The following is a 6,757-nucleotide window of genomic DNA, read 5'->3' on the forward strand; positions in this document are numbered from 1 at the left end:
AATAGTGTTGATATACCCTATGCCTCGTTTACTTATCGAACGAATCGAAAACAAATAGTAAAAGGTCAACTATTTGTTTTTCAAAATCCAAAAACTATTTTTAAAAAAGAAAAACAAAAATATATTTAAAATGGCCACCACATCCAGAAATTCATCTTTTCGTACTACAACTTCTTTCCTTCCTATCCCGCCAGTACGAAATACAAACCCCACCCCTACCTCTTCCACATCTAATACCGATAACCAAACCTGAGAATATCGGATGAGATCGCGTATCGCATATGAGATCCAACGGAGATTGCCTAGACGCCATTCTTACCATAGAACTCTGAAAAGTCAACTTGACCCAGAGCGACAACTCCAAATTTCTCAAAGAAGCGCAAATCTCGTACCCGTGGAAACACTCTATGAGGATGGTTGGTCCACAACCAGGCATAGGGTATATCAACACTATTTGGAAGAGCGAATTCTTGCAGTTGAAGATATGCAGATCAACTTTCCCTTAATTAGGCAAAAATCGTACCAACGCCTAGTCCAAGAAGTGATGCAACACATCCACTTGGGGCTTATTATGATCAGAATTCATACACTACATAGGCGTGATGCTGGGACAACTGCTCTTATTGTCCTTAGAGACACTAGATGGTGTTTTGATGTGTCTATCATTGGAACCATGGAAATAGATTTGTCCAAAGGAACTCAGCTCGTATATATTACGTCGGACATGTTATTATCAGTCCATGATTTTCTAAATTATATTGAGTTGGTAGTATTGACTCACGGATACCAAGACTGGCAAGAAGGAGAGTCAACCTCCTGATTACAAGAGCACTTATGGCTAGATAGACAAATATAAGCCATGTCGGGTTCAGATATAATGTAAATGGCATTGCTGACTACTTGGCCACGCATGGGATTGTTGCAATCCCTATTCAAAACAATCAATCCAGCAGCTTCAAGGACTGCATTGGAATCTGAAGCCTTTAGATTCCATTGTTGTCCAGATCCCACAACAATTGCGTACACATCAGAGAATAGACGATACTATTTGTCTGTCTTTTTCAGAATATGTTGTCGTAGCACCACCACCGGTCCCTCGGTGTTCATCTCAAGACAAAGAAGGACCTGAAGAAGAAGCAGCATATATGGCATATGAAGACGGCCCCATGTGGGACCAATAAGACGGTAATGATACAAAAGTAATCTGTGATGTATCTCCAGATGATAAAGAAGAAGCAGAAGATGTTGATGATCCGTTTTCATTATTTTTATATATAAATCAGCTTAATAATGATGAATTAAATTCATCTGCGGAAGTTGGTGGGGATAACTCCTCTGTCCTCCTAAATTTTGATTATCCTTCATTCAAACCACCAAAAATCTCAGAAACTCCACCATCACATCTTAACCATACCCCTAAAACTCTACCATCCAATTCTAGCCATACACCTAACCCTGAAACTTGTTATCCAAATATCGAAGATCAGCTAGCAGAGCTCGATTATCCACGCCTGAGGAAAATGGCTGCAAAGGCAGAAAATGCTTATGCATCCGTCTCGTCATCTTACTTTCCTCCAAATGAGCCTGTCATGGGCCCTGTAATATACCCACCGGCCACTACAGGTTCACAAACAAACCCATCCTCCTCAAATAGCTTTCAGAACTTGAGGTCCAGAACATTGGACTTCAAAAAATCATACCAGCAGAACATGTGGACGCTGCCGTCTGCACAAAACGCTCATGGAGTAATGTTTGTTTTGCCATATGACTTCTCGTTGTATGACGACGTTATATCAAGGTGGGAATCTATCACCTTAAATCTTATCAATGATAAGCAATTTGCGGACAACAAATCAAAGGGGTTGTTTATCAAAAATTTACTAGGAGAAGTTGAAAAGAAAATTTGGATTCAATGGCGAATGGCTTTTGAAGAAGAGTACGAAGCTTTGATCAACATAGCAGACGATCCACAAAACGTACTCTCTGTTATTCGAAGAGTAATTATGCTAGAAGATTCATATCAAGGTTCTACGGATGAGCATAACCGAGCATACCTGGACCTGGAAAGATTACCATGTTCTGAAATCAAGAATATGTTCGAATACATGAATGATTACAAGGTCCTAGCGGCAAAGTCTAGGCGAATGTATATTAGCCCAGAATTATCTACAAGTTCTTTCGAAAAATGCCCCCGATCATCGAGAACAAGATCGATGAAGCCTTCAAAAGAAAATATCCAGGTAACCCTGTGGGAGTGATGCCAAGAATAAGGTTTACATATCAGTATTTTGCTGACCTATGTAAACGAGCCACTGTACAAAGAGAAATTAAAGATATCTCTCTGTGTAAGAAAATACCAGTTCCTAGATTCTATAATCAACACAAGAAATATGGCTTGCGCAAATCCAAGAACTACAAGGGCAAACCACAGGATTCGCATGTGCGTGTGGTTAAAAACAAAATAAGCCCAAATCTACGAAATGTCGTTACATATGTGGCGATGAAGGTCATTTCGCCAGGGAATGCAAGAGCAAAAGCGGAAATATGGCTAGGGCGGCCATATTGAACAACCTTGAACTTCCAGATGCCTATGACGTTCTGTCAGTAGATCTTAACGAGGAATCATCTGACGCAATTTGCTCTATATCTGAGGGTGAAGGACCCAATACCCTCATACATGTTCGTAAAGCCTTGGAAAATTATCCCGTAGAAGAATTCGATTTTATGATGAAGGAAGACTACGGCTGGCGTTGTTCTATCAAGTTGAAGGATGAACAGAAGAAGTGTTTTCATCAGTGGGAACACAAGAAATCAATTAAGGGTCAGTATTTTCGGTGTTCGTATTGTTTTATAATTACAAATACCAATATGAGGATATATTGCACAACTTGCAAATTAACGGCATGCCCGTCGTGTGCCAAATTTTATTTAGAAATAATTGTGCAAAAGGAACTATCCTTGTTACAATTTCAATCCAATGATAACTTGATACATGAATTGGTAAAATACACTAAGCATTTGCTTGAGGAGAATAGAAGGCTGAAGGCGGAGATTCAGCAAAAACTTGAGCAGCAACTTGTCGACGACATGCAGGATCTAGCCCTACACGAGGAAAAAGGATCGTCACTTTTGAAGATGAAGATGAAGTTATTGAAGAAGAAAACGACCTAAAAATGTTCAGTGAAGCATTGAAAGCACAAGCACACAAAACACCAAAACGAATGATCAATAAGTTGTTCAACTTGTTCATTACCTTCGAAATTTTTGGCATTGAAAGATTTAAACTCAAAGCAATTTTGGACACGGGTGCAACTTCCTGTTGTGCAAGTATTGATGTTGTCCCAAAAGAAGTTCTTGAGGATCTCAATTACCAAGTGTCTTTCAGTGGAGTGAACTCCACAACAAATTCCTGCAAAAAAATAAAAGACAGTGAAATGTTCATCTCTGAGCACAGTTTCATAATACCCCTCATCTATTTCATGAAAATTGAGGTGAATGATGGCATCCAGATGCTACTTGGCTGCAACTTTATCAGGAGCATGCACGGTGGCATGCGCATTGAAGGGAATACTATTACCTTTTACAAAGAGATCACTCATGTCCCCACAAAAATAGATGTAGAAGTCTCCGCAAAACAAATACCACAATTGGAAATTGACTACGACTTCTACATAGAGCTGCAACCAAAATACTTTTTCTCAAATATTCTTACTAACGAGAATCCTTTTATAAGAAAATTTAAGTCTATTTTTCAGAGGTTGCAAAACAGTGGATACATTGGGGAAAATCCACATAAGCACTGGTCGAAAAACAAAGTTACATGTAGAATTGAAATAGTGAATCCTGATCTTAATATTCAGGACAAGCCATTGAAACATGTAACTCCCGCCATGCAAGACCAGTTCAAAAGGCACATTGATAGCTTGCTGGAACTAAAAGTGATCAGACCCAGCAAAAGCAGGGACCGAACGATGGCAATTATAGTAAATTCGGGTACGTCCATTGACCCGAAAACTGGGAAGGAGACACGAGGTAAGGAACGACTCGTGTTTAATTATAGATCTTTAAATGATAATACTCATAAAGACCCGTACTCACTACCCGAAATCAATAGTTACTTAAGAGAATAAGTAACAGTCAAATTTACTCAAAATTTGACCTAAAAAGCGGATTCCATCATGTTGCAATGCACCCTGACTCAATAGAGTGGACCGCCTTTACTGCGCCAACTGGTTTATACAAATGGCTTGCAATGTCATTCAAGTTGAAAAACGCACCTGCGATTTTTCAACGAAAAATAGACTTTTGTTTTGGTAACTGCACTGAATTCCTTGAAGTATATATTGATGATATAATCATTTTTAGCAAGAACGAAGCAGATCACAAGGAATATCTTGAAAGGTTCATTTCAATCGTCGAAAAGAAAGGATTGGTGCTATCTCCAACAAAAATGAAGATAGCTATACCTGAAATTGAGTTTCTAGGTGTTGTAATAAGAAGAAAGAAGATTAAATTACAGCCACATATTATTCAGAAAATAATTGATTTTTCGAATGAAATACTAAAAGAAAAGCAGGGAATGAGGTCCTGGTTAAGGATCCTAAACTACGCACGAAGCTACATCCCTAACCTCGGTGTTTTATTGGGACCATTGTATTAGAAGATATCCCCTCGTGGGGATAAAAGACTCAAAGATCATCACTGGGAGCTGATTCGCAAGATCAAATATTTAGTTCAAAGACTCCCCGATCTGGAGATTCCTCCGACCAAAGCCTATATAATTCTGGAAACAGATTGTTGTATGGAAGGATGGGGAGGAGCGTGTAAATGGAAAAACGCTAAAAACGATCCTAGATCTACGAAGAAGGTCTGCGCATACGCTAGTGCAAAATTCGCAACAATTAAATCAACAATCGATGTTGAAATCCATGCCTGCATGGAGACATTAAACTCTTTAAAGATACACTATCTCGACAAATTGAAAATCACCTTGAGAACCGACTGTCAAGCAATCATTTCCTTCTACAATAAAACAGCTCAAAATAAGTCGTCTCGAGTTAGATTGCTAGCCTTCACTGACTTCATTAGTGGGTTGGGGATCGTTGTGCATTTCGAGCACATAGATGACAAAAATAATGTTCTCGCCAATTCTTTATCTCGCCAAACATTTATTTTACTTGCAGAACGAAGAACAAATTTGCTCTTTATTTTCTGATATTCAGGAATGGACGCCAGAAGCAATAAAGGGAAGAGTCCAGCAAAAGAGGGAGAATATTATGAAAGTTCATCAGAAAATCCATAGACGAGAAAAGGGATCAAGAACAGAAGGTGGAATCATGGCCTACGAGATGAGCGCCACCATGAACTATTCCAGCAAGCAGGAAAAAAAACATTTAACAAAAGTCAACCAGCCGGAATGGGACTGTCAAATGTTCCAAAAAATGCAAGTGACATACATTGGGAACTACTATGGGAGTCCTTCGACCATCCCATCTCATTGGACGCACATGACAAACTCAGGAGAGCGGCTCGAAAAATTGAGTCGGAGCAGAATCAAAAAGTTCTCAACGAGCTCCAAATTTTACAAAGGATGTACAGAAACAAGTCGGCTTACTGCAGAAACCTGTCAGCAAAAGACAACGTATCGAGCGACATCTCACCCTCCGTACAACAAATTGAAAAGTGTCTCGGAAACCTCATTGGAGTCGTTATTCAAGTCATAAATCAGGGCTTGGATAATGAAGTTTAATAATACATATGTATTTGAGTATGAGTCTAAGTATGTACGTCTGTATTATAAAATTCTGTATGTCTAATTGGAGCTGTGATGGGACCCACAATTTATTCGTGCATAAGATGATGTTTGGTGTGCCTCTACTTTCGGCGCAAGTGGGTGTGTAGTTTTAATTCAACTATAGGGTTTATCTTTCCAAAAATGAAATCATTCATGTAATGTTGACCCCATTTTTGAGGTCATTACTCTTTCCCTTAGGATCCTAGGATCTAGCTCTAGGAATTCCTATTGACAATCTTAGAAAAATAGAATTGGGACCCATCCTTTTAAAAATTCCAGTCACTTCCTATTTTCCTGTGATGTCTAGCATTTATGGTCTCAAAATTATCGTCTTATGGATGAGCGGTTAAGGGCTATTGTGTGGAAACTCAGAGAGAAGTTCCCAATAGGATTTCAAGCCATAGGAAAACCTCCTCACGACTTTATCGTCACATACACACACAAAATGCACAAAATTCGCTAAGTTGCACAAGATCGGACTTTAATTGAGCCTAAAAGATAGGTGAAAATGCAAACTTCTCCGGACGACCTCCGACGACAAAATGGACTGCGTCAACGCGTTCGGGATACCAATTTTAGTAGGAAATGACACCCATATTGTCATATTTCCGACAATATAAAATTTGCACGCAAATCAATGAATTCATCAAAACAAAGTCCAATGGTGAAACAGACCGCGTCAGCGCTTCCGGAACGTCAGAATTACTTCAAAATGATATCAATTTTATTATGTTTCGACGCACGAATGAAAGATATCAAATTTTATTTGTCAAATTTTTTTATATTTTTATAATTATATCATTAATTATAATCTAATTAAATCCTAAACCCTATTTAGGTTTTCACCCGTACCCTTCACCACCTGTTCGACCCATTCACGGGTTCGAACAGGTGAAGCGCTCGTCCCGCTCCTCCTCGCCCGTGCCCTAGCTTCCACGGTGAATCCACGCGACGACGCTTTTA

This window comes from Phalaenopsis equestris, unplaced genomic scaffold (assembly GCF_001263595.1).
Source record: "Phalaenopsis equestris unplaced genomic scaffold, ASM126359v1 Scaffold001312, whole genome shotgun sequence".
Taxonomy (NCBI): domain Eukaryota; kingdom Viridiplantae; phylum Streptophyta; class Magnoliopsida; order Asparagales; family Orchidaceae; genus Phalaenopsis; species Phalaenopsis equestris.